Source organism: Falco punctatus (assembly GCF_963210335.1).
Source record: "Falco punctatus genome assembly, chromosome: Z".
Lineage (NCBI taxonomy): Eukaryota > Metazoa > Chordata > Aves > Falconiformes > Falconidae > Falco > Falco punctatus.
In genome coordinates this window covers 31,419,787-31,441,136 of record NC_137586.1, presented here as the reverse complement: position 1 = coordinate 31,441,136, position 21,350 = coordinate 31,419,787, and the positions used below count along the sequence as shown (strand labels likewise).

Genomic DNA, 21,350 nt, shown 5'->3' with positions numbered 1-21,350 from the left:
AAAAGTCTCTTTATAACACTTTACAATTGTTAACTTCCAGGAACGCCTCAAAGACGTGCAGAAACGAACTAACGGTGCCAACGCGGCTGTACTTTGCAAGGAAAAGATGTTGTCTGAGAAATCCACAGGATTTCACCAAAGTCCAGAAAGGCACGGAGAGAGTACTTCACTCTGCCCGTCCACTTCGGACACCCGGGGAAACGGCTGATCCCTCGCGGAGCTTACACCGCCCGCCCTGACCCAGAATCGCTGCCCGCAAACGGGAACACGAGACGTATCTTCCCGACACCTGCCCGTTTCGTTTCCTCAGCTCGGTCCCCGCCGCCATCCACTCACTCGCAGCGCCACCGTTTCCCTCCCGGCCGCGGCGGGTCCCGGCCCCTCACGCACCCCACCGCGGGGGGCTGCCGGGCGGCACGGCGGCCGCTCCGCCCCGCACCTGGCCCCTACGGCCTGCTCCGGCGCGCCAGCCCGGCCACCCGCGACCCCGCCGGCTGGACCCGCCGCGGTCCCGCACTCCCACCAGCTCGACCCCGCTTCCCCCGGCCCTGCCGCCACCGTCCCGCCCGCCCCCGGCCCACGCACAGCCCGCTCCTCCCTCCGCGCTGGCGGCCGCCCCACGCCCCCTCCCCGCAGACACGCCGCCCGGCCCCGGCGCGAAGCTCGCTCCGCACCTGTCCGGGAGAGGGCTAAGCGGGCAGCTGCAGCCAGAAGAAGGCGAGTGGGAAGGGGAGCGGCGGCAGCGCAGGCCGAGGCTACTCCCCGCCGTCTCCTCGGTCCCCTCGGGGCTTCGCTTCCCAGTGCCTGCGGGACACCCCGCCGCCCGCGCCGATGACAGCTGCTGACTGCGCATGCGCGCAGCCCTCACACGTAGGGGGGAAGCGCGCAGGCCCTGGCGGGCGGGGGGCAGAGCACGTGACGGAGGAGCGGTGCCGCGTCACGTGCCGAGGGCAGGCAGTGCCGCGGGCGCTTCCGGGCGGGGCGGGCGTGTTCCCCACTTCGCGAGGCGTGGCGGACGCGTGAGGGGTGGGGAGTCGCGCGGTGGTCACGTGGGAGCGCTCGTGCGCTGAGGGGGTTCCCGTGGCGGGGCCGGCGGGGCGCGGGCAGCGCGGCGGGGCCAGGCGGGTAGGCGGGGCTCAGCCCGGGCACGGGCGTGCGGGCGGGCCGCCCCTCCGGCGGGAGGGCGCGCGGGGCGGGGAGGGGCGGCGGGGGAGCGGGCCCCGGAGGGCGGGGCGGGGCGGGGCGGGGCGGGGCGGGGCGGGGAGGAGCGCGGGGGGCGCCTCATCTGCGTCGCTCCTGCCTTTTGTCTCAGCTGCCCCCGAGCGACGTGCGCGCCCGTTTGCTTCCCCCGGCCGCGGTCCCTGCCGCGAAACACGTGAGGAAAACAAGCCCAGGGTTTACGAACAGAGTCGGTGTGTTAACCTCAGCGGTACGGCAGGCGCGACCTTTCTGGTGAATAATGAACTACGTACAATTTATTTAAGGAACAGAGTGCCCACGCTTTTGTTTGGCTATGAGTTCATAAACATTCGGAGACCCTCATTACTGACTTTAAGGATGCACTAAATTCGTGAACTGGTGACGTAAAGAATGTACTAATTACCGAGGCTTCGGATTTCTGTTACCTTTACAAAGACACCTGGTCCTAATGATATGAAGAAATTGTATGGAATAGGGACACTAATTTAAGTGTAAATATATTTACACAAAGAATGTTGGTATAGTAATTAGATCATGTAACCATATAGTTTGAAAGAAATAATTAATGAAATAACTAATGAAAGAAGGGGTCTGTTTCCCTAACATTCTCTAACAAGGGGCCTGTTTATAAGTTACCTAGAGGGAGTGACTAAAAGAAACAAGAATAAGACACAGATGGTCGACAAGGATATAAATTAGCTCTGACTGATAAGAGTACTGCAAACTTGCAAGACCATCACATTCCAGGCAAAGGGTGAAAAGTACACCATGAGGAAGACCTACGGCCTTCCTCCCAAAGACCACTGCCCACGTCCCGGAGACCCTTGCCCACAATTCTGGGAAGAATTTGCGCAAGCCCGAAGGACTGATAAGCTAATTAACATACAAAGCGAGAGTAGGCGGGTTTAGGTAGTGAATATGTATAGGCGTTAATTGAATATTCATTGTTTTGTTGTATGAATATGAGATAGTTTGTCACTTCGGGTGTGCATGACTTTGGTGGAGCAATCCCCCCATGCACCCAGCGCTGCCAAATAAAGATGACCTCCGCTCACTCGAATATTGGTGACTGATTCTTTAAATAACTGGTCCGCAGGAATGGTGGATCTGTCAGAGCAAGCCGCTAGGTCGGCCGACACCGTCATGACCCATCAGGGTCAGGTACTGTTAATGACAGTGATTCTGTTTCCAAAACTTTGATGTTACTTTTAGAAACTAAGCCCCACAGCACTGTATGTCGTGCATTCACTTTCTAAAATGCCACAGCACAGTGTAATTTTGACTCTTGAGGTTGCTGTTAAAGTAAGTTACTCTTTTTGTGTGTGATATGCTTTGATTTTTCTTATTACTCAGTAATCTCTGTTTATCTTTCAATTTAGCTTCTGGTTGCTGTGTTCAAGAAAGTAATGAAAAATGACCAAAAGATAATTAAAGGCCAAGTCCTTTTCAGATACACTTCTTCAAGCATACCTGTTATGTTAAAACAAGCCTAACTTCACACTTGAATTTATCTTTTAAATGCCAAAGACTTTTTTCAGTACTAATGGAACCTGGAAATACAGGGGTTTGGGTTTTTTTCCAAAGGAATATGTCCAATGCTGTAACTGTGCTGTGCTGAGAGACTTGCACGTTGTTTTGTCTTTTGGACATGGTACTATAAATTAAATCGTAGTAGTACTGTATATATCTTCAGTCCCAAGAAAACTCATGCAACTGTCTTTAAACTGTATGGCGCCACTATGTCCAGCAATGTCTAAAATAAGTCATCCTCATCTGCCTAAGGAAAGGACTTTTGTTTCACTGGATATAAGTAGGAGAAACAGAGGGAGTTATTTGCCTTCATCCTCCTCAGGCCTTTGCGGGGATGCAGAAAATGTTTATTCAGTGCTTATGGGAAAACAGTGCAGTTGAATGCAGTTTCTCATTCAGTTTGTTCTCTGCTCATTGATTCAATTATACACAAAAGACTGATGACTTTGGATTGTTTTCGAACATGATCTCTAAAACTGATGCTGAGTACTTGCTGAAGAGAAAGTACAGGAGTGACTCTTGAAAGTAATAGAGTCAGCACCTCTCCCCATGTGGTCTTCTTTCAGGTTACAATATACAATATACAATAATATACGATACAACAATATACAATAATACTGTAAGGTCATTAAGTGCCTGGAGTATGTTAAAGTATTGCCAAGGCATACACCTCTCAGTGCCACTGGCTCAGCACTCCCAAGTGATGGACTGAAGGTGCAGGTGGGTAGTCCAAGAACAGTAACTCTGCATCGTGTTGTGGCTATGGAAAACTATGCCTTGACATAATTTTTCAGAGCTAGTAGCTTAGCATGTGTGTGTTGCTAGATGGAAGTGAGGACACTGGCATCTTCAGAACAGTTAATGTAGCTACGCATGGTCAATAGATCAGTATTTTAGCTTTATGAAACTGCTGTGCTTACAGTACTCACTGTTCACTTTCTTTAGTGGGTTCATCTCAAAGCACCTGTGAATTTGCTGACATGTTCTAGCTGGCATGAAGAGTTTTTTTTCATACAGAGGTTTAAGTAAGCTTTTCTGCACTTCATTCCTCCCTTTCATGTTTTGGGCTATGCCATTAGGTTAGTGTTGGCTAGTAACAAAAAACCTGGTCACACGATCACAGCCACTAAGAAAAAAGGATGTAACCCCTAAGTTCTCTTGACTTTGTTTTAAGTTGCTGATGCAATAGCTAGGCAGCACAAGCTTCTGACCAAAAAATGGCCTTTCTGCTGTATGATAGTGTAAGTATCATCCCCCACTTCACAGAGGTCAGAAGCCACTCACGCTGGAGTCGTCTATGTGTGATTCCATTGCACCTCTGCATCCCTGTTTCAGTGTTGTACCACCCACAGTAAAAACTTTTGTACTTAATATAATCTGAGTGTTCTGTACTGCAGTTTATTTGTTTGTCTTGACCTACCACTGTGTGTTTCCATGGTGGCTCCGTCTTCTCTATGGCCTCCCACTAGATAATGGTGGACAGCAATAAGATCACCCTAAAGCTTTGTCCTCTTAAGGCTGAACAAACCCAACTCCCTCAGTCGCTCTTTGTATGTCCTGTCTTCCAGCCCCTGACAATCTTGTGGCCTTCCACTGGACTTGTTTGAGTGTGTCAGTGTCTTTCATATACTGGGAAACCAAAAACTGGACACAGCATGGTATTTCACCCAGATTGGTGCAGAATATATAATTTTGGGTTTAAATGTAGGTTACTTCCGAACTGTGTAGTAGTAATACTAAGAAATCTCAGAATTTTGAGCAAGATGTTTGCTTAACATGACAGTAGCATAGCTATCTAAAGTAAGGTCACTTTGAAGGCAGAAAAAGTTTTGTAGCATTCCACTGCAATACTGCTTAAAACACATGAGATGGCAGCAAAAACCAGAAGGAAAGCACTACTAGCCCAAGCTGGAGAATGGGACAGATTTTGCCATATTCCTGATAATATTGTCTAGACTGTGCAGGTTGTTGCAGTTGAGTTGTAAACCAGGACATGAGCATGGGCTGTTCAAATCTGATCCTGACTAAAATTTTTTGTAGCCCGTATGTTTAATGAATAGTGTGCAATTTAGCAATGTTACATAATTATGTTGTGTAGAATACAGAGGAAACATAACATTTTATTCCAATATTTATTTGTCAATTTTACATCTTTGTCGTCATGTCTTCATAATAAAAATTTTGATAGCAACATGTAAGATTGTATTTCTTAGTGTTCTGGAAATTCATTCACTTGTAGAACTTTGTAGCTGTTAAAAAGTTTCAGTGACATGAAGATGAAGTTAGGCATATTTTAACTGGGAATGATGTACAGTAAAAATAATACCAGTACAGAAAGGGAGTTAGTTTACCCAGGCACATAGTCAGTAGGTAACCTCTGCATGTTGATGTCATTATATCCAGATCAATATTTTGAGTGCTGTGACTCAAGACAGAATTTACCAGTTTGAAACTTTGTTTCACAATCCTTGCGAAGACCGTGCCTCATACACCACAATGCTAGACAATCACTTCTGAGTTAAGGATTTGCATTAAGTATTTATGTTTATTATATTTATTATTTACATTTTATATTAAACATAGAGAAGACCTTGTTGCATTTAATATTGATCACTTTCATGAAAAATCTTACCTATTTAGACAATGTTCCTTCCAGCCAATAGCTTTGTTCCTCAGAAATTCTCAGGCTAAAACAGAGAGGCTATGCCATATTGTTTAAAGGATGGCCATGGGCTCTGCAGGGCAATAGCGCTGAAACAGTGCAGTGCAAGTCTACTCAGGCATCAAGTCTCAGAAGCCCAAGTTCTGGTCTCCGGCCAGTTCAGCTCAGCTGCAGAGCAGTCAATCGTTACTAAAGGCAAACTTTGCATAATTTGGTGACACTAGATTTTACTTTGGTCGTGTTCTTGCTGTCAGTTTTATGAAAAATGTAATGCTAATTTCCACTAGTACTGGATGAATGGTCAAGAATCTTAATTGTACTGTAGTGCTAAAGGGTTGAAAAATTAACAACAATATAATCAGGTAACCTTGTCTTCACTCTGTGTCAGTGAAGTTGTGTTCCTTTCAGTACAGTTCATTGTCTGACCTATTTATAATAGTGTTCTAAATTAAAAATTTCACAATATCTGTCCATTTTCTCTGCAGCACCCATGTGAGTTCACTGAGGTTTGTGAGTTGTATATGCATAAAAGACAATCCCAGGATAAGGACGAGGTGAAAATGAGAATTAAGTAAGGGTAAAGAATGCAGATTTTTTTTCTTGCCCTCTGCTGTAAATAAATAAAAGAATTAATGTATGTAAGCTTACCCTAAAAACAATGCAAATAGATCTTGTAATTAAATACCTCCCCCAGGGACTTTATACCTGCTATGAATTCGAATTGTTGATGCCAATATCTACTGAAATACAGGAAAGGAAAGTTCTTCAATTTATGAATTAGGCATAGAGTCAAGATACCCTGCTTAGTTTAAAAGTTATGTGTTAGGGGAACTGAAATCTTTTTATTGGGAAAGTGACAGAGATAGCTAGAGCACTAAACTCAGGACAGCCAGAAGAAAATAACTCTACTTCAGTGCATTAAACAGCCCCCTAGAAGAGAAAGTTCAGCCCTGTTTTTATTTTGTCTTGTCGTTGGATTGCCAGCATGTTCTTTTGCTGTATGCAGAAACTTGTGTTTTATTTCAGGACACAATAGGTGGCAGTCTTTATCTTCTAATTCTTATCCACAAGCAGATATTTTCTCCTACACAGAGAATGACTAATCTGCTTAGCCTGCACCAACAGAAAGACAGTAAGGTTTGGTTCTGTCAGTAACCTAACTGCTTGCATTTAAACCATAAATTTAACCTCTGTAAAGTGCCCACTGGATCCACCCAGACTCTGGCAAACATGAGCCTGCAAACATATGACATTTAACCATCACTGTCCTTTTTTGCAGGGCTGATTTGAGGGTTGAACTGAGAAAAATGAACTGGGTTACTTCATAAAGCCCTGATCCAGAAATGCATTCTATTCTTTTTACCTCAGCAGGTGAATGAGAGGTTTTTTCACTGTTCCCTTCAAGAGTGTTTCTCTGTGCAAGAAATGTAATAGAGGAGCTGAGAGGAAACACCAGACACTTAAATGGACAAGTACTGACTGCAGGATACCATGAAAAAGCTCTAAAGTCTGTTCTAGTCTGTGTGGTTGATATAAGTGATTTGAAACCCTGAAGATAAATCAGTTTGGATGAGCTACTGTATTTTTTTCCAAAAGCAGTGCAAACCCAAACAGTTTGGCAAAGTTCTCCAATCAGAAGAAGACGTCTATTGGCCTTGTGCAGGGAACAGTCATGAAACTTAGCTTTTTCAACTTGAGAAAGCCCCAAAATGTGATGGGCCTGAACTCTGCCACAAGTTGACTAATAAGAAAAGTCAACCTGAAGGGAAGTCTAGTGCTCCCATGATCCTAAATGAAAATCAAGGAAGCTTCTTGAAAAAAAAAAAAAAAAAAAAAGCATTGCATCCATCACCTGCATAGTTTATTCTAACATCTTTTTTATGTAAAAACCCTTTATGTGATAATACAGGAAGTAGCTGAAATAATTTTACCTTCAGTTCACCGTACAGAACAAGTATAAAGGATAAAATTAACAAAGTGTATACAGCCCAAAGCATTGCCTCACAATCCAGATTTCTGTAATTTGCTCAGGGTTTAAAATTCTTGAGAAACTGGAAATTAAATGTGATTCGTATTAACCAGGAGTTGCCACAATTCTAACTATTCACTCGAATTCTAACTTGTGGTATCCTATAGGGAGACAGAAAAGGTTAGCATTTGTAGAAGAAAGGAACACAAAGCTGGAAATCTCATTTTTGCTTTTGAGACCTTCTTTCATACATGAAATAATTTGGTTTCAATAGTAAAACTTTAACTTTAGCTTACATGTGCAGAATCCTTTAGTAAATAAGAGAACGAACATGAAATGGGTAAATCTTACATTTGAAGTTTTAAAGATTGATCATTTTGCGAGTTAATGTAATGTAACTACCAAAATAAATTTTTACTTGCTTCTAATTTGATACTCCATGATTGTCTTTATTTTCAGTTTGCAAGTGAACACAATTCTTTACAAGGATTATTTTTTTATTATTTTAATTAAATCCAAAGTACTGATGCTGTTACAGCTCTGAGAAGCAGCATGAATTCAGAACCCTTGAGTAAAGTTTCCAGTATGTGCAGAGTATCATTCTCATCTTGGTACATTTTGACTTCATTAAAAATGCACGAAGTTACTTTGTTAAATGGAAAAGACTAAAATGAGTCATGGAATAAATACTAGTTGCAGGCTGAAACATATGATTTACAAGTTGTGAAGGGAAACACAACCAGTAGGAGGGTATATTGTGAATACTTCTAAAAAATTGTATTAAGGCCTTTTAAAAAAAAAAAATTGTTTTTTCTGCTGTCATAGCATTTTAAAAATTCAGCTTCTTATGTTGATTGCTTTGTATTAGTCTATTTGTGTATACTCATTCCATATCTTATTTTCAATCACATTTCCTTCCCATGTGAACTCCCAATCCTGATAAATGATTATGAACCCTCATGTCCCCATTTAGTACTTGAATAGGACAGGTTTCTGTAATGACAGTAACTTGGGCCGAGGGCCCAAGCTTGGGGGTTTTTGTTGTTTTTCCATACTCTGTGCAATAGTAGGAATATATAATCTGCTGGATGAGGACCTGACATGTATCAACACACAACAATTCCAAAGAGCAAGTTCTGGATTATTTTTTTCTGCCTTGTTTTTGAAGACATAACAGGACTTTCAAACATCTCTCCAGGGTAATGATGATATTTTAACAGAAAATATCTGTTTTTAACAGCCAAGGTGTTTAACTTTAATGATATTAGTGACAGCTCCAGTCCAGATGTCATTTAAGGAAAGATAAGAAAGTGTCAGAAGTTACACAAAAATGAGTGTCTTGCATCAGTTTAATTCTCTTGCACTTACACCTTTTCATCTAAATGTACAAAATATAGCAGAGTACCAGTTTAGCTCTAAAATCCCATTTGCTGCTCAGTGAGATGTACTCAAAGCAGAACACAGCCCCTCGGTCATGGATATTTATAAATAAGAGTCCTGACAAAGGGTTGCATTGCTTCTGCAATTACCTTCTCAGACAAGACTTTGAGAAGAGGAAGTTGTAAGCACAGTATCTGCCCATTTTCTGTGCAGCACTCATGTGACTTCACTGAGCTTTGAGAGTTTTATATGCATAAAAGACAATCCCAGGATGACAACAAGGTGAAGGTGAATATTCAAACAAGAATCAAGAATGCAGATTTTTTTTTTTTTTAGGTTTGGGACAAACCCATTTTATTTGGGCTTGCACAGGTGGCATGGCTTCTGACTTTTTTAACCAGATCAAAATCTTAGGATGTCATAGCAATACTTAATAGGACCAGAATCTCAACACAGAACTTCAGTTAAAATGAGTGAACCAGCTCACTATGGAGGGTTTTGAAAGCACGCACTGCTGCATTAGTGTTACTGTGCTCATACCTTTTATTTACTTTTTAAAAGAAGCAAATTCCTCATTTGATCTTGGAGCCTATTGCTACAAGCAATAATCTTTTGCAGCTGAGCCACAGCTAACATGCCTTTTACTCTTTTGTCTTTGTGTCTCTTTTATCGCTTCAGTGTGCTTGTCCATGTGTTGCAAAGTACAGATGGTGAAATGCTTTGGGTCATGCGGTGTTGTCTGTTAATTCTTTTGTGAGCTGTGGCGCCAGCTAATCCCCATTTTTCAGTTTCTGATGTGTTCTGTCCAATCACTTTCTTCTGGTTTAATCATTATGCCTGAAATAAAGAGTGGCTTTTAACAGCTAAAAGTCAAAGGCATTGAGCCAAATTGTTCTTCTACAGACTTCCATGCAATTAATTGGCTTCAGTGATACTAAAAAGAATAGCAGAAAGGAAAATTTACTCACCGTTTTACATAATGATAAAGTCCTTACAACTTACTACAGCATCTACAGAAGAGTGCAGGCTCCAAACAGATGCTCAAAGGTACTTGATGTGATATTTTGGTATAAAGAACAAAGGGAAGGAAACAGTGAGTGACAGAGAAGCAAGTAATGTTAGTAGGGGTGACAGGTGCAGGAAATGGTATATGGTGTTGCAGTAAACATTGTAAAGTACTCTTTTGGCCCCAGACTTAACAGTATGAAGAGTATTAACCTGGGGGAAGAAGATGAGTAGGGAATTGCATGCCTAAGTTAATTGTAGAACTGGTGAACCTGATTAGAACAAAACAGTAAGATTACTAAAACACACAATTGAGTACTGATGTTGGGCTGTGTCCAAATACTGTGCTTTCCAAAATGTAGCTTGATAATGAAACGTGACAGTCTATGCATTTCAAAGGTATAGCCAAACAGAAGCTAAGCCTTCTCACAGTGTAGTGTCATCTTTTGTGATCTGCTCCTAAATGTGGTGGGCAGTGAGTGGTGTTTGTGTCAAATACAGGATATCTCTACTAACATGGCTTAGGTCAGTCCAACAGCTTGCTCCTGCTGAGATGAGGATGCATTTCTTTCACACACCTGCACCCTCCCCACCACCCAACTTCTTGTATCACTTACCTTATATCACTTACATCAGCTCTGCAGGGTACTAGACCCCCACCCTATTTAAGCAGACTCAGCTTATTAATCAAGTGATTAAAAAAAAAGATAAATTCCTGATAATTAGGATGCTGAATCTATTCATAGAAGGTGCCTTTCAGTGCACAGAGATGTCACAAAAGCACTAGGCACCTGGTGTGAACAGAAGAGAGTATGTGAGATCTTTCATTTTCACTAGTGACCAGTTCAAGCCATTGCTGTTTACGTGGTTCTCATTGCCCATTGGTTCTCATCTGCATCCTTTTGTTAGTACAACTTTTCATTTGCTTGCCTCTTCATCTCTATGAAGTTTAAAAATAAATTTTAAAATAGCACTTTTCTGAATAATTTCCTTCCATGTTAAAGGAGTTAACTGCATGAACAATATGTGAGATACTCTTAAGAAATCTGATTAATGAAGCGTCTCACACACTGCAACCACAACTGGATAAAAAGGGGGGTAAGTCCTGTAATACTTGTAGCCTGTGCTTCTCTGCTTTCCAATTTAAAAGGCATTCTGGGAATTCCTACATTCTTTAGAAAAAGCACTGCTAATAGTATCCAGCTGCAGACAGAAATACCTTTTTTCTCTTCCTTTTTTGGTGTTCTTGCTGAGAGAGATGTCACATGAATGCACTTTGAATTCATGCAGAAATTAAATGAGCTGCTGTGAGCTTCCCATCTTCCCTAACGTCTTACAACCCCAGCTTTCTTTGCCTCCCTGTCACGTTGCTGTGAACATTCCTATGTAACAGCAGTTACTGTACCCTGCAACACTGCTACTTATCTGCAGTTGCATCCACACAATGAACCTGGTAAGCCAGGAAGAAAAAAAAAAAAAAGGAGGAATAAAAAAAAAAAAAAGGGAAGGCAAGCTTACAAACAGATGGGTTAATTTACAGCTGGGTTCACAAAAAAAGAAATTCAAGTGACTGAACCTAACTCTGGCAAAACAAAAACTCTTGCACAATAAAGTCCATTTTCTCAACTCCAGCCAAAACTATTGAAAGACACTTCAGGCATTTTAGGTTACTACTCTATATAAAGTTTTTCATAAATGGAAATCCTAACACTGGCTGGAATTTCAATAGATAACATGTGTGGATCTAACACCTTGTGGCTGCTGTTCCTCCCTCTCTCACTTCAAGACACTCCCACCACTTACTAGATGACTTTGTTAGCCGATCAAACTTATTAACTAAGCAGAAAACTAATCCAGAAAAAGAAAGATGGTTTCCTGTAAGATTAGCGAGATGAAATAGTTCATCATCCAAGGAAGGAGGGGGAAATTCACAAATGAAACTGAAGAGATGGAAAAAAGAGAAGGAGAGATAGTTTCCTCTTTCTTGACAACTGTGAGAAACCGTAGTGCTAGAGATAAGACTATTCATGTCTTATGAACAAATAATTTACAGTTAGCTTCAAAAAAATCTGTAATGCTGACTTATGTACCAATACAATATTATAGTATGTACCAATGCAATATGTACAGTAGGACACTAAAGCTAGCTTTCCCAAATAGCAAAGTAGTAGTGAAATCTAATACTACAAGTAGCATAAAAGGAAGGCAGTAATCATAACTAGTCTTGCTAGGTATTGGTTATTAGATGAGTTTTTTTTAAAAGCAGACATTATAGTTATTTCTTTAGAGACCCATGTGAATTTCAATTCACATCTATGGTTTTGAACAAAAGAAGGTGGCTTAATCAGTGCCATTATTTTGATCCACAAAATTAGAATACAAAAATGGGAGCTATTAAGTAATTTATATGTAAAGATGTATAAAGACAGGAGATGAAATGTAAATAAGGAGTGCATGATTGTGCTCATTCAGGTCTCAGACTCCTACCTGCGAGGAGGAAAGAAGATAAATGTGGTTAAGCAAAGGAAATAACAGAGCAAGATGAAAGCTGCTTTAAAAAACTTTGAAGAGAACAAAAGGGAAATGGGGACAAGCAGAGCAGAACTGAGAAACCAAAAGAAGGAAAAGGAAAGGTATATAAGGCGGAAAAAAGAAAAAGATAATGAAGATCTGTAGAAGCTAGACTCTGAAATGCACTGATAATTTTCCCAGCTCAGGCATGGAAAGCCAGTCTTTGAAATCATCTGATTACTAGGATCCTTTCTGCTGCCGTGGGCTGTAGCTGCTGCTTGCAAGCCTGAACAGAGTTTGGAGGATGGAGCACCAATCTGCTACTTCCGCACAAAAGCACGGGTTACAGGAAAAGACTGACATTACAGCAAGTAACTTTCTTCCCTGTTTGGCTGAGTTCATGCCAGAAGGAAGAAGGATTTTAAGATTTTTTTTCAATATCCTTCCTGTTAACATGGATAGAAATGTACAAATATTAAATCTCTTTCTTGCCTAGTTGATTTCTTCATCTCTTCCCATCATCTGTTTATAACTCATGGCGATTTTTAATACTTCTGGCTTTTTAGTTTTTGTCATCTGAAGCTCAACAGACTTCAAAGTATAATTAAGTCCATTTCATAGGTACATATGTTTTACCAAAAGTTATGATCACTGGTAGAAGAAAATTCCACCCTTAAGAAAAAGTTGAAAATGTTCAATTTTGCAGTTAGACACTCTGATAGCAACCTCTCTTCAGTTGTGAGAAACTGGAAATGCTTTTGTCTTACTGGGCTCTAGCACCAAGTCTTGGACTGTTTAAATGATCTAGAGGGCTAAAGATAGGTAGGACAACATAACCATGTCCATTACAGCAGAATGTAAAGGTATAAAAGCATGGGAAACAAGTTGCACTTGTCACGTGAGACCATCATGGGAAGGGAGATACTCAGCTTCTTATTTTTTATTTAGTGGGGAAGAAATGTTAGTAACTATCTACAAAGAGAAAAATATTCTATTCCATATAAAGTAAAAAACAGCAGTAGTGTGTACTGTACTGTTAGGGAATAAGTTATTAGGAAAAGCATATGAGATATGGAAGATAGAATGGTAATGATTTCATTTTCAGAGATTTTTGTGCAGTGGAGAAGTAAAAGAAAGACACTTTGCTAATAAATAGAAATATTTGTACCACTACTAAATACCAATTTTGTATCTATTTATCTAAAAATTCATGTCATTCAACAGTCCTGGTTAAAACAAAAGTACAAAAAATTGTGCCATATTTCAGAATAAAACTGACCAAGTTGAAAGATGATCAGTATGAAAATAGTGCTTTTCATTGTTATTTCTAAAAACAGCTATAGAACAAATGTTTCTCACACAGTTTATTGTTATTTTTTAAACTGGCAGGGTATTTGCCACAGGTCTGTGAACTATTTGTGTATATCTCTGAATCAATCATAAGTGACACTCAAACTTAACATTCTTTATTTTCACAATCCCAAGCACCTGCTGATAATATTTACTTACCAGGGAAGCTGGCAGATCCCCTCCCACCAAAATGGCCTTTCTACAGCCCTTTAGCTCCCTGACACCCTCTAAAACTGGCAAAGAGGAGTACGGAGATTTATCAGAAGGCAAAGATCATGAAGAGGGTTAGGGTTTATTCAACCCGTAACAAGTGTACAGGAAGTAGTTCACAACCAAACAGTATCTGTTCCTAACTTTGCTATCAAAACAAGTTCACCAAGTTCTGCAGGGCAGAGAAGCGTATAGTGAAATATCATTGGATCATTGCGGGGGGGACGACACAGACATGGACATGGGGGGACAGGGATGAGGGGACACAAGGGGTATTTGATTTTACATTAACTTTTTACTTCTTGCTAAGCATTATGTGTAAAGTTCTCGAAAGTTCTCTGTTAAGTACAATCACATGACTGACAGTATGTTGGCCTGCATCGAGTCTTTCTTAAGCGAAAAGCTTATGAAGATTTCTATTCATGAGAGAGCTGGTAAAAGAATTACTAGTTTTACATTATTTGTTAGTAAATAATTTACTTTATTTTGTAGTGCAGCAAATAAATTTATGCAAATAGTTAAGGTACTCACAGGGACAGTCATGAAATTTTTATGTTCTTATCGAGGATGTATCTGCATTGACTTTTGAAAGGAACTAAAACTTCAGATGAGTAAAATTATTTTAGAAGGAAACAGAATCCTTAAAACTGTGATTCTCAGATTTTTTTAGTTAAACAGACTGTTGTAAAGTCTCCATTCTTCACTGGACAACAATCTATTTTATTTAACTTTTAATTGTTGTGTTAATAAATTTTACTATTCGTATTTCTTGCTTTGCTAATGTTATATTGCTTTAAAGTCTCTTAACTCCATGAAGTTATTTCAGGTCTTTTCATCCATTGCCTGTTTCATTTCTTCTATTATTTCCTGCTTAGTAATTGCTGAAATGTTCAGGCTAGTTTATAAACAAAAGTTCTTAGAGAAATATGACACATATTACTTGATACTGGTCAGAAATTTAAAATGGAAGGTAGTAATTTTTCAAGCCCTTCTATGCGCTTCTTAATAATGGGTGACCTGAGTTTAATTATTTGGTTATTTCATATATGACTAAAGGAATTAATACAATGAGATATGAGCAGGGAAACAGAAAGAATCTATTTTTTGCATTTCATTGCCACTATTGCATTTTATTACTTTAAGAGTTTCTGAGTACTAAGTCCCATTTAACAGTGCATATTGCTTACCTTGATTAAAAATTGCTTAGGCAAGAAGGTACAGACTGTGTTAGTCCATGTTCCTTGCCCAGTGTTTTCCCTACAAATGAGCTAAGACTTTTTCTTTGGAAATACATATTTCTGTCTTTTAATTATGTCCTAGAGTTGATGTTGGTCAACAGAGGGCAAATGTTCCATTGAAGCAGTAAGGAGGATCATGGGACTTTGTTTCTGGACACTCCTTATGATCATATAGCAGAGGTTACTATGGTGGCACACTGTTTAAACTGCAGTTGTCATTCAGATGAGGAAATTCAATTGTGCTCTTGCCCTCCGCAAAATTTTCAGAGGCCCTCTTTCTGATTTGTGTTAACTTTAATGAAGTAAAAAGTAAAGGTTTGATGATCCTATTATTTATTTCAGCTTTTTTAAAACATTGCCAAAGACAGAGTTGCATAATGACATTTTGCAATTGGTAAACATCAGCACAGAGAAGATACATATTAAATATTTGCACTTAGACAGGCTAATATATTAGCACTGTTAGAAGATGGTAAACTATAACTTTCTCATCAGTACAGTAATAAATTAACAGACTGCTCTTAATCAACTCAGTGTCCACTGGAAAAGCAAGAAACACATCTCAGATTAATCCATGGGTAATAGGTACGGTGTTCTATAAAAGCAGGTATAATATGAAACTTCCTAATTTTCAGATGCGAGGACTATGGAAATTCCAACTCCCTCTTGCTTCTGTTAATCTATTAGTTAACATTTTGCCATGTCATTTTTCAAGAGAATAGCTGTAATAAGAAAATTATATGAGACAGCATGTCCTCTGCATGTCATCATTATGTTAAAATACAGCAAAGGAATTGTTAGTAGCACCTAGGATTTCTCAGCTTCCCCCATCATTGTATACTGCCATGCTATTTTAATTATAGATTATGACCTATCTGCTATATTTTACATCCAAATAAAATGAAATACTGAAAATCATATAAAATGAAGGTTTAGGATTTCCTTTGCGGGTTTAATCTAGTCTTTATACATACGCATTAGAATATATTTGTAGAATATTTGAAGTCACTGTTGTCTCCCTAGGACACATACCTTATTTAGCAAATAGGTAGTTATTTTATTTTGGGTTTTTTTTTCCTTAGCACTATATTTACTATTATTCCTAACTCCCACTCAGTTCTTTTCTCTTGTTCTTTGCCACTGGCCAGTCCTGTCTTGATCTCTCACCAGTTGCTTATTCCATCACAGTCCTTCCACATAAACCATACTGACAGTGACCAGGATTTGGTAGATATCCCAAGCTGCATTTTTCAGCTTCTTGCTGCAGTCTACCTTTCCATTTGCTCCCCAAAGACTGAAGATTGCGCCTTCTCCACCTAAGTCAGGATTTTGCCTCACCATACTGCACTAAATAACAAATTTCTGAATTAGTTGATGCTCATTATCATGTTAGAGAGTCCTGTTAAGAGGTAAAGTATGTGTATGTCCAGTGCACTGAACCAATGTTATTGCATAGCTCTTCAGCCAGAGCTGCAGAATCATGGCTGTACAAATTATGCGCAATTCCTGAGGGATTCAGGGAGCATAACTGGTCAGATCATGCTTATTGTAGCAGGAATGCTTAGAGGAGGTATGGCCAAGTCCTGAGAAGCCTCTCAGTGTATGTGAACTGATCCTTTTGAAAGCTTGTATTTTAGCCATGTTTGGTAGGTTTACTTTCTGTCTTTTTTAATAGGAGCAGCAAAAAGATCTCTAATACCACAACTAGGCCGTTGCAACATTTCAAGCTTTTTGTGAGTTATATGTTAACTAAGATATTATGTAACATAAAAGTATTTATTCAGTTTTGATTCCAGAGCCAGATTCTGCAGTGCTGGTTCAGTCTTGGTCTATGTTTAAGAGCTGACTGGCTGTGTTCATTAGAGGTTTGGAAAATATCAGATACTCTAATCCATTGCAAATGTACTTCAAAAAGACACCTGAACCAGGCTTAGCAGCTGCTGGTTCCATTTCTTTCATGACTATCCTGGTTGTGCAGTCCTGCTTCCTACCTTGTACTGACTGTGATATACATCTTCTGTGATCCTTTGGCAGGCCAGTTAAACTTATTCAGCCAAGAAAAGCATTCCCCTTTTTACGCTGGGCTTGGTATAATGAAATATTAGATTGATTCAACCAGAAAATTAAACTTCATCTGTGTATATGTAGGTATAGTCAGACTACGATCAAACAAAATGTGTAACTGATTATAGACCTGATAGAAAGTATATTTTGATGGAATCGCTTATTTCACTTGCAGAACTGGTTTAAGCAATATCTTCAAATCATACATTATCACAGTTTTGGACTCAGCAGCCCTCTTTAAGCAGATGCAGACTCAGAAACTCCCCTAGAAACTTTGCAGTTTAGGGAACAGCAGGATTCCTTCTTCTCAAGTCTTTCTCTTTGAGCTGCGAAGGGGAAAATGGTATGGCTCATTGGAGCTTCTGTTATTTATAAAGAGGAATCCATAAAGCTTTACCTGAAACAGAGCAGAGGAAACTGGCATTGTAAATGATTTGCTGTTGCTAAGGGATCTTGTTCAAATTCTGGACAAGTCAAAAACACTGAAAGATGAGGAGCTGTGACCTCATCTTGCAAAGGGGGGAGGATTTTTGTTCAGTGTTTTTCAAGCTAATATTTGGTTTCATTAACACCTGTTGAACTGAAAATCCAGACAGACATCTGGAATCTGAGATCTTTTTTTTGAAAGAAAAGTCAAGTTTTTTGCTGAAGCTGTCAACCTCTGAAGTTTGTATTGGTGTGCTATTTGAAGCACAAACAAAGTTTATCATTCCACTTCTAATGTAAAAATAGCAAAAAAAACCCCCGCATACATATGCCAAAGTGAGTCTTCTGAAAAACAACCTTTTAGACTTCCTGAATTTTCAAAATCTGCATACTCTGTTGCATAATATCTTTAACAGATGTTTATTTCCCAAAGAATATCTCAGTGACTTGTGTTCATGATACACCTGTTAGGGTCAGCAGTATACAGTTCTCTCTGTGTCAAGAGAAACTTTTTTATTGCCTAATAAAACTAGATTGGGCAAGAGAAATTCCTGCAATGCAATGTCTATTACATAGGTATTCGTAATAGATAACAGTTACTGATACAAAGTATTTGCATAGGCAATGCTCTAATCGTATAGCCATATTTAGTATTTAAAAGCCAATGGACACAAATAACTTGATAAGAGGTTTAACGTATCCAGTATTAAGTAACTGGATTTCCATTCAAGGTCTATCAAGCTTACCTTTGAACTAAGTTAAAAAGAACAAGTGACAAAAAGAAAGACTAGAAAATCACCCACTCAGCAGCAAATAATTCTGACTGTAAGAAATCCAGTATACAGCCTCTTGGCCGTCTCCTTTGGAAGGTTTACAGAGGACAGTGGTAGGTGTTTGTAAGGATCAATGGTAGATTTTGACAAATACATCTGTTAGAAATGGCAGTGGTAGGAAGTGAAAAAAAAAAAACCCAAAACCAAACCCAAACCAACCACATATTCAATTGTAACCCTGCGTTTTCAGGAAGAAGAGTTTGCCATGGAGCTGCAGCAGCAGCTGCTGTGCTTGGCCATGTGTCTCAGGGATGTCTGGCAGTTCAGTTGCAGCATGAGGGAGCAAGATGGCAGAGGGGGGAAAAAACAGCGATGTTTGGAATTGATCCCCTTTACCGCCTCTGTGGATATCCCCAACTCCAAACATAAAAGGAGGTGGAGTATGAAAAAGGTTTAACTTGTGCTAAGTGGCTAAGAGACATTTTTGGCCAGAGAACTGGAATCATTCAGGAGTTTCTAAAATCATCTAAAGGCTTGTGAGCAAAGCCAGCCTATGGGGCATCCCTGCCTACCCACAGAGTTGTTTCAGTTGTTACAGGAGAAAGGCAGGGCCCCAGGTGTGCCTGTAGGACCTGCTGGCCCTGACCAGCCTCATGCAGGGCACCCACACACTGCCCATGGAACCAGGGTCTCCACCTCAGCCCCAGGCACTCAGCTACCTTGCCAGAGTGCTGGTCTCCAGACTACTCGGGCCCTACTGTCTGGATGGACATCAAACCTATGCAGTAGCTAGCTTGTCTTCTGGATGGGTCCCCTGGATGTCCACTGTCCACTGTCTCCAGCCCTGCCTGCTGAATGGACTTCAGATTCAAGCTGAAACCTTGTCTCTATCTATGGTCTCATTTCCTTTTGCTCCTCCCTGGGATGGACCTGATTCACCACTTGCCTGGGACTGTCAATGGATCCTCCTACCAGCACCTGGCTCACCCTGCTATGACCACAGGCTCTGTGGGACCATGGTCTGTCAGGGACAGCCCTGCCTGCTCTGGAGTCACTCTTTATTCCCAGAGCACCTAGCCTGAGGAACAGCAGGCCCTTGCTGCTCCCTGACAGAGGCGACAGAGAAACCACACTGACACCTGGCACCTTAAAAACCTCCAGACACTTGCCTTCTTCAGCCATTTGCCCACACAAGAAGTTGGAAGGACTTTGCTCCAAGGTTAATATTCAAGGAATCTTAGATGTTTCTGTCTTCCACATATCTCTTCTGAAGTCTTGGGGATTTTTTTACTTCTCCTTTCCTTCCTTTCTTCACAGTCCTGTAACTTTCTTACCAGACCGCTCTGCATCATTCTCCCTTGTCAAAAAGATCATACTAGCAATTTATTTGACAATAAGAAGAAACCTATATTTGAATACTAAAACATCAGTAGGAAGGGTAGTAGATTATATATCCACCTGCATCTGTATGTGTATATCCAAGAAATATATACAGAGCCTAAATAGTTTTGCTTGCTACATGTATTTTGAAGAAATGCATATGATTCCATGGAACTGGTTGTACCAATATTTAATTATTATTACTTTGAGATATTAAATATAATTTTTTTTTATATGGAGTTGCAGAATATTCTAGGTCTGCTCTATTGACTTAGCAAGTGTGTAATGTAGCACATTTGTTAAGGTTTATATTGCCAATACCACAATCAAAATGAAAGCTGCACCCCAAAGGTGCTGAAGGTAGGGATGTGTAAGCACAGTTCAGTGTCACTGAAGTTCCAGTTTATCAAATAAATGAAAACAAATAAGATTTAAAATTACGTGAAGTGTCAGCTGTAATCAAGGTACAGGGATAGTTTCAAGTTCAGAACAAATAAAAAGACCCTATCACTCAGGGACAGTCAGTTAAATAAGGGACTGTCAGTTAAAGAAGATATGCTTAAAATCTTGAATATATATTAATCTAACATTAAGATGTTTACATAGCAAACATCTCACTAAGGAAGCTTGACTATGCCTCCTAAAGAAGCAACATGATAGTGTGTTATCTGGTGTGATACCACATGTTACCTAGCCTTTTGTGGAGGACAGCAGCCCTAAACCCAAACCGTTATGATCCATGAGAAATCCACCACATCAACTGTGTTATCTTATGTACTAGTGTGTATTTTATTTTATGAGCCAGCTGTGGTCAATGAAAAAATAGTAGTGGGTAAAGACTGCAAAAATGGCTCCTGGCCCTTTGGCAATAGTGACTGCATTAAGCTCCTGAGGGCTATTACGGATTCAGGAATATATAGTTGACTGGCTATCAACCCTCAACATGGCACTGCCTATCCCACTGCATATTCTGATGCTTGGAAGAACATGTCATGAAACTATTAAATTTAGGGATGTGAACACTGTTTCCTGGGTACATACTGCATGCAGTTCATGGAGAGCTTAATTTTTACTGGTGTAAAGGGATCAAAAACTCAAAACAGGTGGCATTTGCAGATGAACTGGTGAAAAGTAATTTTCTCCCCACTAACCTTACCTAAATAGTAAGTTTAGGAATAAAATAAAGTAATTCCTGGCTTAATATATTAGGTAAACATCTGTATTGTTCTTTACGTAATGACAGCCATAGTGCTTTTCAAATCTTATTTTAAGCAAAGAATCATGTTACGGATTAAATGTTTCATGAAGAGAAAAAGATTGTGATAAGTATGTCTCTGATTAAAAGGTAGCAATATTTACTGTACAACCCCAAAAGCAGGAACAACTGCATATTTTATCATTTATTCTCTAAGGACCAAAATATTTTATTTCATAATAAGCTTATGTATAACATATGCATAAAAATATGCCTGCAATCTGATCTATTTTACATATTTAAGGATCAGTGGTGGGAAAATATATGTATATATAAAATGTATATATATAATGTATATATATGTGTGTGTGTGCATATACACACACACACACATATACATAAACCCTCCAAACCATAATCAGTAGAAATTCAGTCCATATTGAATTAGATACAGCCA

At 40.0% G+C, this 21,350-nt stretch overlaps 1 protein-coding gene across 14 annotated transcripts in view; it reads right to left on the bottom strand.

The window, feature by feature from the left end:
- Positions 1-21,350, bottom strand: part of KDM4C (lysine demethylase 4C) — a 308,684-nt gene that overhangs the window by 284,699 nt on the left and 2,635 nt on the right. For 3 of the 14 annotated variants that reach the window (XM_080372284.1, XM_080372283.1, XM_080372285.1), the window contains exon 1: positions 675-848. The gene's annotated coding sequence lies outside the window, so the exon portion shown is untranslated. Of the gene's footprint in view, positions 1-674; positions 19,676-21,350 lie in introns of those variants that run through there. The other 11 variants (XM_080372287.1, XM_080372289.1, XM_080372282.1 and 8 more) reach the window with 11 other exon arrangements.